General features: G+C 47.4%; 1 protein-coding gene across 1 annotated transcript in view; it reads right to left on the reverse strand.

Annotated features, from left to right (window-relative positions):
* The window catches only part of LOC119389523 (3-hydroxy-3-methylglutaryl-coenzyme A reductase), a 71893-nt gene that overhangs the window by 52898 nt on the left and 1314 nt on the right, over window positions 1-17681 (reverse strand). The gene's annotated exons all lie outside the window — the stretch shown is intronic.

Here is a 17681-nt window from a genome sequence, read left to right on the forward strand (position 1 = left end):
ATATATATATATATATATATATATATAATTCCGGGGTTTTACGTGTCGCAACCACGATATGATCATGAGGCATGCCGTAGTGACGGACTTCCACCAGAGCTGTACGTAACGCGTTACAAGTAATCGATTCCTTTTTTTTTTTTTTTGAAACTGTAACGTTCTGGATAATTCAATTGCATTTTTTGTAACTGATAACCGGTAATCAATTACTTTTTTTTCCCAAATCAAGTTGTAACCAGTCTTCTACGGCGGTTCTCGTCCCGAAAAATATGCGACCACTCTGTAGGGACCCCCCCCATCCTGTCAGACGGGGGTCCCTACACAGCCTATTTTTTTACCTTTTCCCTGGGCTTACCTGCAATGCCTCACCCGACGCTTCATAGAGGACATGGGCACTATCATCGAAGCACTGCGCAACTACGATCTGATGCGCAAGGTGCTCCTGCGTTACAATACCGCCCTTCCATCCAACACATGCATTGAGAGAGTGTCCAGTGTAGCAGCTGACATCTTAACGAGGAAACGTGGAAGAATCAGCGACGACAACTTTGAAAAACAACTCCCGCTGAAAGCTAACCACGTGTAACACTATATCAGAGGCCCCAGTGAGCCTTCCAGCCTTCTCTCTACCATGCAAGCCACCGTAGTTCGTTGTAGTTTGAGTGAGCTTGTGTTATTGTGTTACGGCAATAAAATTGTGAAGTAACACAAAAGTAATCGATTACATTTCTGTAATTGCTCAGTTACTTTTTTGGGGCTGAAATTGTTCACTCTAATCAATTACATTTTAAAGGAAGTAATTGTAATTGTAATCAGTTATTTTCTGTAACGTCTGACTCTGGCTTAAGTTTGACCACCTGGGGTTATTCAACGTGCATCTAAGTCTAAGTACGCGGGAAGTTCCGGATTTGTTTCCATCGAAATGCGACCGCCGCTGTCGAGAGTCGAACCGGCGTCCTCGTGCATAGTCGCGAGACACCTTAGCCGCTGAGCTGCACCCACAGTAGGTGCGATCAGAGTAGGTAAGTAAATAATGGTGTTCTTAAGCTTTGCAAGCTTTCAGACTGTGGAAACTGTAGAAGTTACCGAGCTGTGAAGTAAGAGGCATTTGCAGTACGTCTTCGCATAAGCTCATGCTAGAAAAAAAGCACATAGCGATGAAGACTATGGTTTGCACATTCGGGCCTCCGTATAGCTTCCCTGATGATACGAAGCCCGCGCAATTATAAGATGACGGGGACTTCAAGAGCTCTTAGTGCCGAAATGGTTTAGAGCATTTCACAAAGTAGTAGCACTTGTTAAGGAAGCATTCGATGCTAATTTCTTGCCGAATATGTTCTGCATGGCAGCCATTTGCATAACACGCCAAGAGAAAATGCATGGAAAGACTGATGGTCAGACTGATGTACACGCGGCTACCGACCTCTACAGAAAAGCAGATAAGGCAGCACCTGATGTATAGACGTAAACACTCCCTTTAGTTCCTATGCATCCCTCGAAATTCGTCAAGCAGAATGATTGCCCAGCGACGTTCCATTCCTACGATCGACGCCACCTGCACGCGTTGATGACACAAAAACACGTACTGCCCCCCACACGCCGCTGTCTCTTATCTTCCTCCGACTTTGACAGGTCATTTGCGTTACAATGAGAAGCACAGGTGCATTAAAATTTATGCACAAACGGAATGGCCATATGTTATTGTGCTGCGAAAAAGTTGTGCTTATTTCTATTCGCCCATATTGACAACGGTCGTAATCACGAGGCACGGCTGCCGAAATCGTCTCAATCACGATTCCACAAAAGCAGATGCTTACACTCTAAAAAAAAAGTAAAAAAGGTAGTAACTGCAGCATTTACTACCCCTTGACACGCTTACTACGTTTCGCTAACGTTTGCTCCTTTAGAAATATATGGGAGGTAGTAAGTACAGTCGTTACTACTTAGCGTGCCAGGGTTATTAGAGGTTACTACTTGCGTACGTGACGAGTTAGTAAACGTTACTACCTCTATCGGCTGCGGTATGATATGCTATAATTGTGACAGTACTATGAAGACTTTAGCCAAACTATAACTTTCTTAATTATGTCGGAATAAGTTTTATGCTACGTCATGTCACACGTATATGCAGGTATGTCACTCCAACGCTGTCTTCACACAACGAGCCTTTAACAGCCAAGCGAAGCCCAAAGGTACTTGGCTGCAATGTCGAGCGTCAAAACATGGGGCATTGACGAAAAGAAGATAAAGAGAAACACAGGCTGCCCGAATATCTCTCAAATTTCTTAAACTATATCAACTGGTCACAATATTATTCAGCGCATAAATATATGGCAGCCTCGAAGCACTTCTCGCTTGCCGTTGCAAAAAGGTCAAACCCAACGGAGACGCGAATGGCTCGACTTCTGTCGTTTTCCGAAGCTATACAGCCCACTCTTGCCCACATTACGTGGGAATGCAATTCGCGGCACACCGACTATCAATTCCCCCAAATTGGGGCACATATCCAGAAATGGGTAGTGGGAGACCCGGCTTGCTAACATGGAGACGGAGAGCGGACTGGCCCTCCTTGACCAAGCCCAGCGACCCGCAAAGGTCAGTGGAGCCCTATATTGAGGACCACACCCACTGACCCTTCAATCCCCTTCACGCAATAAACTTTTATTACTACTGCTACTGCACTACTCATGGCCGTTACAAATAGGCCTTCTCGCGCTTCAAGCAGTGCGAACCCACGCTAGTGAATCATTTCAGCTAGTGTAGAGGCACAGTTTCAAGAATACCGCAAAAGGTCATGCTCGAGCACATACGTTTTCTTACAGCGATCAGTGAGGCGGCCAGAAGAGACTGCGACTTTCGAGTGACATATGTTCGCTTTTAGCAATTAATTATTAAGTAATTAGTGAGCGACCGACTGACTGACGCGGTTCAATGTCCCAAAACAAGACAGAGGCCACGAGAGCCGTTGCATATGAGAACTCTGCAAGTCAAGACCACACCAGTGAGGGTCGTTAAAGGACAATTCGGGCGATCGCCGTTTTCAAATGGTATTAACAGCCGTGTAAACAATGAGGTGGTTCAGTTCGTTTAGAAACTCGATAATGACCTCATAACATAAAAAAAAAAGAATGAATGCGCCGATACCGAAACCGAAACAGGTAGCTGCCTCATGTGTCTACGATGACGTCACAACCTATCCCACCGTAATGCAAACACAGTACACGTGGTGTTAGCGCAAGAAAAGTGAAGCGGGCGATGACAACTGACGACACGGCGAGCTGTGCATGCAAGCTCTACGGAGCTTGACAACCGCAACTGCGGCGACAATAAATGCGCTGAAGGGTCGCCGTGATGGGATCCGACGTAACAAACAGAGGGTGGATCGTAAACAATCCCACATTCGAGAGAATGATTAGGGAACGTGCGACAATCGTTAGAATTCATTTTCAAGAACACTATAGATTGTAATAGCCTGGATAGCTGGGCGAGTTGGTTTGAGGACATTCTTGGAAACATTTCGGCGCGCACACAAAAGACGAAAACGAAAGGCGAGAAGACAAACGGGCGCGAACTCACAACTCAGTTTATTGAAGGAAGTACACGAAATATATAACCCAGGGTAGCTCAAGAGCGCATGTGCGTAAAAAGAATCAAACAAACAAACAAGCAAAACATAAGGAAACAAAAGAAAAACACATCATGACAGTAATTTTGCAGAAGTATCTACAATGTGCAGTAGATTGTAAAAGTCAACTGCTACTCAAAATGGTGAACTCCTTGTCAGTTAGTGCAATCGATGGGTTGCTTACGCATTTATCAGCACATATTAGAAGGTGTGCTGATAAATGCGTAAGCAACCCATCGATTGCACTAACTGACAAGGAGTTCACCATTTTGAGTAGCAGTTGACTTTTACAATCTACTGCACATTGTAGATACTTCTGCAAAATTACTGTCATGATGTGTTTTTCTTTTGTTTCCTTATGTTTTGCTTGTTTGTTTGTTTGATTCTTTTTACGCACATGCGCTCTTGAGCTACCCTGGGTTATATATTTCGTGTACTTCCTTCAATAAACTGAGTTGTGAGTTCGCGCCCGTTTGTCTTCTCGCCTTTCGTTTTCGTCTTTTGTGTGCGCGCCGAAATGTTTCCAAGAAAACACTGTAGAAATTGCAACCGTATCGCTAGGTACAGATCAAGAGAGTAGAAAAGATAACATATATTGAGAAATGTTATCGACTTCAGTGGACATCTAAAAATCACCGGAGGTGTTCTCTAGTACGCGCCGAAATTTACGTGCACACACGCTTTCGAATTTCGCCTACTCGAAACGCGAACTCGCGACTTCTTGCTCATTAGAAGAGCACCGTATATCCAATGATTAAGTCCTGGCGGTGTTTGAGTTTATTGGAATAGCATTATTGGGATACAGCGCTGCAGAGGTATACTACAAACAAGTCGAATACGACAATGAACTTGGAAGTTATTCTAATAACTAGTTTATTTTACATAAGAACGCAGCGAAAGTGTGTCCGTGTACTGCGGGAACCCCCACACGCAGAAAATTATGATCAGAACGTGAAAAAAAAAAAAGAGGAGGCGTTGGTTTTATCTAACGCCACGTGCGTTTGTATTATGCCGTAGGCAAGGCGTAATTGCCTAAGGCAGCGCGCTGCGGAGCGAGGGGTCGTAGGTTCGAAACTAACAACTAGCCCATCAGTCTAAACGTATGACGCATTATTCAACGTGCATTATATACAGGTATATATATATATATATATATATATATATATATATATATATATATATATATATATATATATATATATATATATATATATATATAACTCGCATTTGTTTTGACCCAGCCATTTACAACTTCGCCTTGACTTCTATTGTCGGAACCTATCGATACGATATATGTCCGATGGTCCCGGATTTTGCTGGTCACCCATCACAGAAACTCCTCCGAGGCCGAGAGCTCGCACACACTTATGCCATACTTTCCTGAGAGCATACTTTCCTGAGGGCCTGTCGTTACCATGCGCTGCCGCTGATAATTCGCAGTAACGATACAATGGACACATATATTCGCCTCTTTTCGCTTTGCCCGTTTTTACTGTTTCGCGCATTGTTCTCTGCAACGATCTAAATACCCTCCAGCGTACGTACGTAAATAGTTCCCCTCTGTTATCTCTCTCCCTCTCTCTTTACCTCTCTGCTCCCACGCCTACTGCTGAACGCCATTAAGAGCCGCTCACGCTGGACAGTTAGAGTACATCCACGCTCTAAGAAAAAAAAAAAAAGTATGTGTTACTCTTATCCTGACTTTCCACGTGTATGACTCTCTTTGAAGAGACACAATGACTGTCTTTTCAGCCCCACGACTCTCCGACAATCTCCAAAGAGAGTTCCCGTGTCTCTTTAAAGCGACTCGTATATGTGGCAAGTCAGGACAAACCAAAAAGAGTAACACATACTCTTTTTTTTTTTTTTTTTGGAGCGCAAAAGTAAAATTTTCCTTCAGTTCTTCTGTCTATGTATAGTCCTCTAAGTAAACCGCCGTTTACATTACATATACATCACCCTGCGTGCGGTCGTTTTTATGCATGAGCCCTCCTCCCATTTTCCTACGAAACAACCCGGTTATAAAAACGTCCACGTCCACGTTAGTGTTACATACGTTTTTTTTCTGCCTGGTACAAGCCTCCGCAGCGCTGTATACACCGATAGTATCTACAGAGACGTCGCGAGCGTGCAGCGGGTCGATGGGGATTTTAAAGGAGCAGCGAGTGCGCGTAAAAGCGCGCGTCGCAACGCGGAGAATCGGGCGAAACGTTTCCGCAAACCTCTGCTCGCCGTCGTCACTATCGATTGATGGGTGGTGCCGCGGTGTTCCACATGAATCAAATGTGAAGAGAAAGAACGCCCAGGTGCCGAGATGGAGTATATATATATATATATATATATATATATATATATATATATATATATATATATATATATATATATATATATATATATATATATATAGAAGAGAAACGAGCATAGTCGAAGGATCGGCGCTGCTTCGGCTTCGGTGTGTACAACTTCACTTCGCCAAAGCTAGAGTTCCGCGTATCACGAATGCATACGAGTTAGACCTCGTTAGCCTCGTCAAAACAGAGAAAGAGAGAGAGAGAGAGAGAGAAAGATATCCTGCTCGCTTTCCGGCTCTGCATTGCGGCACAATGGATCACGCGATTATGCACACCGTGCACGGATAGGTGGGAGCCGAGCACTCTCGAAGGCTGAAACGGCGCTTACGCACTACTCGTACAAGGAAAAAAAAAAAAATACCGACTGGAGACTCGCTACAGTGTGCGGCGCATGCGCGAACACAAGTGATAGCCTCAGTGACGGGCCCAGAAAACCCTAACTTCCGCCGGAGGAGAGCAGCAGGAAAGGCGACGCCCAAGGCACCGCCGCCGGTGCAGGGACGAAGCGAAAGAAAAAGAAAACTGTGCCGAGATAATTATCCAGATCACGGCGCGTCTTTTAGAGAAGACAGTCGAGCGCGACTTTCTTGTCACAGGAAACTGGGCCATCATTACAAAATCTCTGGAAGATATAGCCGGGCTAATCTATTTGCGGCAAAAGCTGTCGGCTATTACCGCTCCGGAGTGTGCGTGTAATGAAGACTGTACAGCGGCGAGGAGGAGGAGACAGTCGTATCTATACTGGCGTAAGCCGCAAGGACCGTAGGAAGAAGCCGTGCGTTTTTCCTGCTTCTGTTGCTGATGGTACGGTACTACTCGGCCTACATTTAGAACCATTGTGAGATAGTAAGAGTGGCGACCACACGACCGCTTTGCGGATATAACTCTGCAGGCAGCGGATAGGAAGCCTTCAGTCGATTACAGGGCAGATATGCTGATGTAAGAGCTCGCGGTGTACGTGCACAGCCGCTTTCTCGAGGCGGCGTTTGCTAATACATCAGCAAGCGCGGCGCCGTCTCCATCTCGTTGCATCTTGGCGCGCCGAGTTAGGTTATACACCTGTTATATGAATGGAATGAGCTATTTCCAACGAGAGTTGCGGCGCCCACAGTTGTCGAAAGCGGCGCGTCTCGCGACTTCCCTCCTGCAGTTAATACACGGTGAGGAAACACATTTGCTTCGTTCTCGAAGCGTGCAGTGCAGCGATAGCGTGTTCAGCTTCGGTAATCAATACCGTAAGAGCTGAAGCAGCCGGCCGCGCCACAACGTGTTGAGACTTGGCAGTGCGCAGGGTCAACTATACAGTAAACATCTGCGCTTGTCTTGCGCAATCGCTATTTTTGTAACGCGCGTCAGCGCGCGCACACTGACAGCAGCCCTCCCTTTCTTTTTCGGCCCCTCCATTCAACAACAACGCACCTGCGCAACCACTACAGGAGCTTCTTGTTGGGCTTGTGAATCTCGATGTCTCGTCTCTTCTCCCTTTTTATTTATATAAAAAAAAAAAGACAAAGATAGCTCAACTACCACACACCTCGCAAAGCTGGCACTCGTGCCTCCCACTAAAGTTCTCGCTCAAACGCCAATTGACATACGCGGTGCTTCGGACGTACGGGACGTGCACGTAGTAAATGCAACGGAGCATTGTATAGATGGCTTGCACTGACGTCACGGAAAGCGCCGTGTTGGAGCACCAGCACGGGGGGACGCGACGTTTGCGATGTCACATTAATTTTATCAAAACATCACATGCATATTTTTTCGCTATTCACGCACAGAGGCGTTCCTGCTACGTCGTTACAAGATTGAAGCGGGTTAAGAGCAACTTTTTTTTCTTCAAAGCCACCATCGTGAAGTGCACGTCACGTGCAAGCTATCTGTATAGCTAATTTTGGTTACCGGGAAGATGAGTTAAGTGAGAATATGTGGGCTGTACAGTTTCATAAGTAAAGGTGGCTGTGCTATGGTTCATGTGTTTGTCACGAGATTAAGTGGAAAGCGCGAATTTCGTGCGAGGCTAATACAATGCGCGCCGCAGATAAACGATTCTTCATCAGCGTGTATGTCAACTCCAAAGGGAAAGGAAACGCAGTGAATAGTGGCAGATGATATGGCGGTGTGAGGAAATTAGCAAACGTGCAGTCTGTTCTCGCTAGACAGCTGCAGTTAAAGATAGCAGAGCTTTTTTGCCCTGCACTGGCCATGAGACAGGCTGACTAAGGCAATGATTATCAGAGGCACCGAAATTAATCTTCCCCTAACATACATTTATCACATGCAAAGCCCCTGGTAACAAAAGCAGTAATCAGCTAAACTTATCGGTCCTTTCCGCTCGCACAAAACCCTTTAAGTGCAGTTTTTTTCCAAATACTATTGAACTCGAGAATGATGTGCCGGTTACGACCCTTTGCTTGACAGAGAATGAATTCGCGGCTGCTAATGGTTTCTCTCTATATCCACGTCCTCATATGTTTCTGTACTTTTTTATGTTTGTATACGCCATACGTTGTATTCCCCCTATCCTGCGACAGCCCAGATATGGGCTGCAGTATCCGTAAATAAACAAATCAGTCAATTATCTTTTGATGTTTATTTTTTGCCTTACTATTTCCATATGAATAGTGGTGAAGGGTGTCGCCAGTGTTGGGAATCGAACCATCAATCTCGTATTCACAGTCCGTGACAGCTTATATATGCTGCCTCAGTAATTACATCGTGCGCAAAAAGAAGGTTCTTCGAGAGAGAGAGAGAGAGTAATAAACGACTTGAACCCTGTCGATTTCACACGTTCACTAGGCCACAGCTACCGCAAGGCATGCCGGCAGTAGTCGTCCTTATGTGTCTGAAGGACATCTACGGTAAAAAGTATTATGCAGTGCCTCACCAAGACCAACTGCTCGACCCTCATGACCATAGGGCCAAAAAAAGAAAACAGAAAAAGAAAAAAAGGAGGGGGGGGGGGGCAAAGATAACCTAAAGTATCAATGGGACTGTACGAAACCTCCTCCACTTCCCCGGCCCCTTTGTCTCCCTAAATTATCTGGAAAATCATCAATGACATTCTCGTCGGCGTTCCCTTCACCTGCTTTCAACTCAAGTGCAGCGGCAAAGCGACTCCTGAAATTTCAACGCCAGCAGGCCCGCTACACATGCGTTCTGAATAAAGGTGAAATCAATGTTCAGTTATGACCTGCCGCAGCAGTCCCTTGCATCTTCAACTCGGAGGGCATCAGACAGTGTAAGGCTGAGGCTGACGTCATTTCCCCCCTTCGAAATAATGTATGAAGTACAGGAACACGAGCGCAGCCTGCCGAGCCAGGAATTTCTGCGGCGTAAACACTGAACGGAAGAAAATATTTACTCGAACAAAGGAGGTTACGGAGTCACAAGAGTGTTTCTTCCAGGAAACATACGCGTGCGCCTACAGTCAACTCGAAAAAGGTAACAAGACCGCTTTTCTTTTTCTTTTTCCTACTGTGATTTTCCGTGCCGCGCGGATATCCTCCTGCTACTGGTGCCTAAATCTGCGACCGATCAGTTATCGCCCTATCAGTTCCTGCATAATCACGCGGACAAAAAAGTCAACAGTTTCGTCGCATGAGCGAAGCAATGAATGGAATAGCAACGAACTGGGATGTTATACGAAGTAAGGCTAGCAGCTAACTCCGTTAGGATCCGATCTGGGGTAACTTTACAAAACGCTGGCATAAGGGAATACGGTCGCTCCAGGGTGCGAAACGGTTTTGACGCTGTCTGTAGCTTCAACGCGAAGTGAGCAGTGAGAACATCGCCCGTACAAGGGTTTGAGCCGTCTACTAATTCCAGTCGAGAGTGCGAACGCGCCCTTTTGATCAAAGTTCGCAGTCGCTGCCCGAGCGACGTAGCCACCCCACCTCATACTCCTCCGCCCGACGGAGCCGGCCGCTCTGTTTGAGCCGCGCCCGTCTGCAGCCTTCGCAAGCTTTCGCTCGCACACAGAACAAACGACGCGCAGTGCGACGTTATCGACCTGTTCTTTATATGTAACGTGACGGCGACGGCAAAAATGTGCCCCGAGTGTTCATGTAATTGCCATCGCAATAAAAAACAACAACAAAGAAAGCAAGGCGGGACCGAACAGGTTCCAGCGCCAGGAGGGGTTTCTTCGACGAACCTACCTGACCGACGGCGCTGCAAATGCGTGTGGTGATGGCCACATCTTGGGCGCACATACCAGCATGGCTTTCGCACGTGTGCACGTATTACGGCTTGCGTAGCACGTCTCAGAATGACATAGAAGCGCTTGCATGGCGTGTTACATGAGAAAAAAATGGAGACACATCACAAGAATGGGTGGGCGTGAAAACACGGACACAGGAGAAGATAACGATACAACACGAACGTACGCGTTCGTGCTGCTAGCTGACTAGCTAAACTTCCTGTCGTTCTAAAATATAGACAGAGAGGGGGAGAAAGAAGAAGGAAGAGCGGGTGGAGGGATGGGGGGCTGTGCCCGTGGATAATGAAAACGGTGCGGGACGCTTGATCCGCGACTGTCTGCATTTGTCTTTTTCCTGTCTGATAAACAAACGGTAGGGTTAGTGACCGAACCGCGCGTTACATGGCACGTGGTTGCCATCTGGACTTCGTACATCAGTGAGAGAGAAAGAACTTCTGACACTAACGTGAGATAATAAAACTTCTTTTTAGTCAGCGTTCGTATCCTGGAGGAGTAATGAAAATCTGAGCGTATTGTACGTGTTAATAAATAACGAAAAAACAAGGTGAATAAACTATGCACGTGGACGAAACTTGAGTCAATGAAAAAAACTGACTGTTGCAGCTGGTCCATTACTTGATTTGTAAAAAGCAACAGCTCAGCTAGAACAATCTCCTGCATATTGTTATTATTACAACGTTGTTTGTCACTGAGAGAGTTTTCGTGCTGGGGACCCCAAGCTCTTGCGTTTTATTGTACTCCCTCAGCTTTCTGCTGTTCGCAAAGCCCGTGTACAAAAGACTGAAAGACCTTGGGGCCCGAAAGGGTTTACTAACTCGCGGACAACTTAGCAATGAAGGGAAGGCTACAGAGCCGAACTACGCGTGTGCTACCGCTGAAGAATATAGTCCCATAACTGCGTCCGTGTTTTCTGCGTGAGAATAAACAAACAACAACATTATTTTCTACGGGACGCTATTTAAAAAGAGGGTCAGCACGCACCAAGGAGATATTTATATTTGTTTTATTTCATGCAGTTTCATTTCGCGTTTTTGCGCCTGCGAAAACGTCGCACCTTTTACGTGCACCTCACAGTCGAAATGGCGCCTTCGCCTTCAGGTGAGCGCTCGTCACCCTCCAGCGTTCCCGACGACTCGCCGAAAGAACTTGTGACGAAGTTAACTAACAAATGGCTGTCTAAGCCTGTGACGGCCACTCAAATAATCAAACGGCCGTCACAGTAGATACGAAAGGTTTACAAACCAAAACTAAATTTGCAGCGCGCGCTGAATTGGACTACATCGCGCAGCAATACATGTGCAGTAGCTCCGCCCCCGCAGCTTTCCCTTCACTGCGAAAATGCATCCATATGACATTCACAAAAAAAAAGGGGGGGGGGGCATTACGCTCTGTGACGGTGGGCGACCAGCTAAGCTGTTTAGCCCATGACACAGACGTTACACAGAATTTTCAACAAACGTATGAACTCATTTACTGCCTGGGTCAGCACTGGGCGGCATCGGCATGACGTGTTCTTCTTTCTAGCGTTCAAACGCATGCTTGCATGACACTTTCGCAAGGCCGGTATTTTACTGATGTTTCGCTTTTTTGAGCGCACAAAAGAACAAGGACGAAAAACGACGAGGACACAGCGCTGTGTACACGTCGTTTTTCGTCCTTGTTCTTTTGTGCGCTCAGAAAAGTGAAACATGAGTTACCAACCTGCCCAAGCATACGCTCTTTCAATTTACTGATGTGTACAGTTCTCCATGTCAACTATAAACCTCGCCCTGCAACTACCACGAAAGTCGATGAAGCCGTAAGGCAGTAAGACAGATAACTGGGCAAGTTGGTATGTATCCATACTTAAACTTTTTTAGCGCGCACAAAAGACAAGGACAAGAAAGAGACACACGAGCGCTCGACGAAGCCTTCATGGAAAGTGCTCTCGCTTTACATTTGTTTTTAACTCCGGGTGCATTCGTATGGTTCACATATAATTCACTCTCTGCAAGCATGGGCGTGTGTAGCCCAGTGGTGAAGACACTCGCCTTTGGAGCGTTGAAGCCCGGGTTCAAATCGAGGCCCACCAGGTTGTCAGTTTATTTCTGCAGGAGTTTCCTGTCGCTGCACACCAAGAAATCGCACCGAGTCATTTACAGTTTCGCCGTAAATTGACTTTCACGCAACCAAACAAAACGCAGCTTTTTCACCGAGCTGGTGATGGTGGCTACGATATATACTTCAGTGCAAGCCGTGCACGGGCAAAAACTTCGACCGATCCGCAGCGTAAGTAAAGTCGTTCTTTACCACGAGAACGCACATCTGAGTGGAAATCGTTTAGTTCGCAGAACGACGTAAACACGACTCAGTAACGTTTATAAACATTCTCGATGGCGGCTGGGTTCTGTCAATCACACTATGACGTGACATTGTGCGGTCGTTCAATACACAGACACGTATGCACACTGACAAACCCGCACGGATTCCTTTTGCCGCTTCATCACGGAGCTTCCTCCACCTGGCGGGCTATCGAAGAACTTATATAGCATCCTTGTACTTCGATTTGTGAACTAATTCGGCCTCACGATACGATCTGCCAGCGTCATGGTTAGGTTAGGTTGGGTCAGCGATCGCCCGGAAAAACTTTGGCCCCGAGTTCGATCCCGGGGCCAAGACGAAATTCCACTGCAATGTTTCTTTTTGAAAACGCCGCGTGGCATATTCTATGTAATTTCGTGCATGCTACGACAGCATCTATTTGCACCTGAACAGCTCGGTGTCACGTGACCTGAACGTCACTTGCAGAGCGGCACGTCACTGTCGATTCTGGCTCTGGCGGTAGTGATGCTGGCAAAACAGTGCCAACCGCGAAGTGGCACAGCAATATGTTACTGCCTCCAGTGACACGGGCCAACCACTGACACTGGAAAAGTAGCTGACACTGGAAAATAATGCGACGACATGCAGAACCCTGACTTTCACGCAAATTGTACGGCGGTGATATGACATATCGTACTTGACGTTTCTGCACAAGCATAGGCGTGCGCGAAAGGGATGGGGGGGGGGGGGGGGGGGGCAAAGTCTGCCCCTTACTTTGACCAGATTCTCTTTATGGTCACGAAACTGCGCCGTCACGCTATGGGCGAGCTTCATACGCTGCTCTAAAATGCCGCAACGCGCCGCCGCTGCGCCACAGGGGCGATCGTCTGCGCCGTCCGCGTATTGAAATACTCGCGCAGTGCGAGACAAGCTGCTGGATATGATATGTTTAAGTTAGCGTAAACGTTGCCTCAGGACTAGGATGCTTAACAGATGTTGTGTGCGCCGGGGTGCCGTTCCGGCTACAAGCAAACCAGAAAGGTGTCGTTGTTTTCTTTACCATTAGACAAGCAGCAGCGCGAGAAAGGGAAGCGGGCCATACCGCGGCAGGAAAGTGGCGATTCTAACTTTGAGTCGAACTATACACGTGTATGTGCGAACTATTTCGACGCCTCGGACATTGTCACTGCGTATGACTTTAACATCAACGGCGACTCCGCGTCCCTGAAACGCGACAAACCAACGCTGAAGGCTGACGCCGCTCCAAGGATTTTTGAAGGACTTCCTTCGTATCTCACGAAGCGCAAACCTCAATCTCGCTCATCGACAATGCGACCACTATGCAAACGACCACGTGAGTCGTCTTGTGAAGAGCTGCGTGCATGGCCGACGCCCTGTTTATACCGCATCGTAGCCACACGAATGGGCGTGTGACAGCTCGTGTTTTTGCCTATGTTTACAACTGGCACCGCTGGCACTTTGCTGCGAATGCACGGTGCTTAATTTGAAGGAAATTTTAAAAAGCTGTACCTATCGTAGTGTCGTAGTGTTGAGGCGAAAGGAGCTTGCGAGGCCGCAGCGGCCATATTTTGATGGGGTCGACACGCAACAACACCAGTGCGCTGATAATTAGGCACATTTTGACCCTAGGTGGCAAAAATCATTCAGAAGTCCCCCGCTATGGCGTTCGTAATTATATCTTGGTATTTTTTTTGTTAATCCCCGAATGTTCGTATTTTTTCGGCTGATACCAACGCGAGCTGCATGTCTTGAGCTGAAGGAAAGAAGATTACTTTTAAGGGCTCGTTTTTCTTTGTTAGATACAATATTAATGAGAACTAACAGACAGTAATGCCAACGAAAGTATAGGGGATGTTATTTGTAATAATTGGGATATAAATATGAAGAAAGTAAAGTGGACGAAAAGATAACTTGCCGCCGGCAGAGACCGAACCTGCGACCTTCGAATAACGTGTCTGATACTGGTTTTTTTTCCTCCCGGGTGCTCATTTTAAGACAGAAAACTCGTTCAGGAATTTATTTATGCATGCTGAGTGCTAAAAGTAAAAGTGTGAAAGCAACGCGACTGTTGCGGAAGTTAGAAAGCTAAAACACCGAGGCTGTCCCACACACAACGCCAGCGATAGCAGCGTTCGCATCGCCTCTCAAGCACAGCTGCGCCTCTGGCGGCGGCCGATGGCTCCATATGAAACTGACGCGGCAGTTTCGTGACCATAAGAAGCATTGAATGACTCTGCTTTGACTTAGTAGGGAGGGAGAACGCTGCGATGTACCTTCGCCCCCCGGATGAGGAATCGTGCGCACGCCTATGTGCACAAGTCACGTGGCCACGAGCTGTTAAGGTGCAAATAGACCTTCCCGCACGCTACATCCCGGTGACTGGAAACTAGCTTTCATGACCCTCCTTCCATCTGGCGAGACAGGGCCTCGTTCCGAAGCTTTCCGCTGTTGACAACGGCGAAACTGGAGGACCACCGTAAAAGCAATCGCCGTTACATCTTCCAAGTGCTTTTCGACGAGGCAGCAGCGTCCGAGATATGAAATCTCCCACTGCGCATGCTCCTCACGAACCACACATCGGCACCGCTTCCATTCAGGTCCGGAGCTCCAGTTCGGCAAAAGGTCAGCGGTGCGTCACATGAGACAAGATTAAGCGTCTCTCCCTGTAGTATTTAATGTACTGATAGTAGTCATTTAACGCCACCATAAGACGGTTGGTTCATGGGGTTTAAAGTCCAAAAGCAACTCAGGCTATCTGATATTCCGTAATGGAAGGTTTGTACGGGTCTGTAGCATCTCGCCTACATCGAAGTGCGACTGCCGCCGCCGGTATCGAAACCAGGACATTCGGGTCGTAACCACCGTAACCAGAGAGGCATGCTTCCTGCTTGCAAGCTGCTTGCGTTCCAGCAGAAGCCAAGCACACGTTGGATTCACGCAAACCACTTGCGTGCCCTATAATTGAAATCTCTCTAATTTGGCGTCCTATCGCCGCCAAATTCATATTAAATTCTGGAGCTTTACGTCCCCAACAGCCACGTGGTCTGATCCCACGACTTTGACCGTGCTCAGCAACGCAACGCCATAGCCGCTAAGCCTTACCACGGCGGCTAAGACGAATCCGAGCATACCTAAAAGCTGGTTGTAGAGGTAGTCGAACCTGCTTTTCAAACCCCGCTGCGCACCGTGTCGTGTTTCGTGGAGCAAAACGCTGTCGCCCGCCTAGGTGCACTACAATAACGCAAGATGATTCAGATCTCGACGAGAAAAAAATAAAGTCGTTTGTCCACGCTCTGCTAATGGGCAGACATCCTTATGATGAAGCAACGCGACACTGGATCATCGAATCGAAGAGTTCGGTGGTGCACTGGACTACTGACACGACATTTTTGATGAGAGGGCCCGACACGAGAGAAAATATACGTGAACGGCTCAGAGTAGTTTCTAACTTAAAACAATTGTTTTTCTACGACTATGGAATTACCGTTTTATATCCCTGGGGTTTACTACTCGTTGATGTAATGACACAGAGCGTGGTGGTCACGTGGGAGCACAACGTTGCCACGTTGTGCTCCCACGTGACCTGTGACCTTTTTTTCCTGTGTCCTGAGGTCACAGACGAGATCTCAGGACACTGGGGAAAAAAAAAAGAAAAATCGAAACTAGCTGAAGCTTTACCTAGGCCGCTATAAGATTTGTCAGAATTTTTTAAAGGGTTCAGCGCTTCCGGACTTTCGTCCCCCCAAAAAGGAAGGGGTGAGGGGGAATGCATTATAACCGATGATAACGGAAGTGTCCTATAATTCCAATTAACAAATAATCTCACAGACAGAAACAAGTTACAGACTGATAAAGTACTGGCAGGATCCTCGTGTTGCTGCTGCTATGCACTACACGTGCCCCGACAACACGTATCGCAAGCGAAAATGAAATAGCCGGCCACGCTAAACGTCCGTTCATGTCTTGACGGTTACGCGCTGTTTGCGTCATGCAATGTGTACCCTGCCATACCGTTCGTACGCAGGCGCCGACACGCGGAATCGTACACGAAGAGGCGTGTGATGCGTTACCTCGATCAATCAATACCGATACGTATGCATGGCACAGGGCCAGCGACTTTCGCCGGCAGTTTTCAAGGGCACTGGCCTCGCTCGGATCGGACGTAGTAGACAGGGGTCAGACACATAAACGGTTGGGAGCGCGACTCACCGTTCAGCTGCCGTCATCCGATCTCGTATATTTTCGCGCACCGATGTCGGAACACAGCTGCAACGTTTCAACTGATCAGCTTTGCGTACTGTGAGGTCGACGGTGCAAATGGGCTGCTTGCCTTGCGGCGATCCCAGGTTTTTTTCGTAGCCTTCGAAGAAGCCTCGACTTGCCACCAGTAACGCCTGACAAGCGAGCCGGATCGCGGAAACGGAGACACAGAAGTTTGCGTGAGACGTTGAACAGGACTTTCCAGAAAGGATGGGTGATGCTGACTCCTGCACACACTACACGACATGCCTCAGGCGGGAGAGCTCAACCAAGTAGGCAACGAAGTGTCTCTCGCCCAAACCGTTCGATTAGTTCCACCAGTCAACCCCTAGTCTCCCAAGCAACCACGTCGATTCGATCTGGTATCAAGTGAACTGCAGCGCACGGGCGATTAGCGCATTCCACATCGAGCCCTGACGCGCTCGTGGAATTTTCAAACAGGAAAGAAAAAAAAAAAAGAAACAGACACTGCACTGATTGCAACAACTCCGTTAATTGTACAGTAAGTTAGATCCTTGGGTAAAACAGCGGTTAGCATTCCGGTTCTGTCGGAGTTGCATCAACGCGCCGCGGTACAAGCGTACTTTTGGAAGCAAAACATTTCGACAGAACTGCCTGTCTGGTTCGGTTAACCGATTTGGTTCCTAACGTCGGGTACAACATATTCCTTTCTTTCTTTCTTTTGCCGTCAAAGCCCTTCGGAAGTCGTACGCGTACTTTTCCACTGGAAGGGGGATGTCCCAACTATCCGAGATGGGAGAAACATTCCTCGCGAGTCGGGGAAGAAACACAGTGAAGTTGAAGTTGAGGTACAGGGGCATTGTGTAGGAATGGCCTGTTCTACCTGCGTGTGCTTCTTCCTGTTCATGCCTTAGCGAGCTAGACAACACTGCCATTTCTTCAG

Source organism: Rhipicephalus sanguineus, chromosome 4 (assembly GCF_013339695.2).
Source record: "Rhipicephalus sanguineus isolate Rsan-2018 chromosome 4, BIME_Rsan_1.4, whole genome shotgun sequence".
Lineage (NCBI taxonomy): Eukaryota > Metazoa > Arthropoda > Arachnida > Ixodida > Ixodidae > Rhipicephalus > Rhipicephalus sanguineus.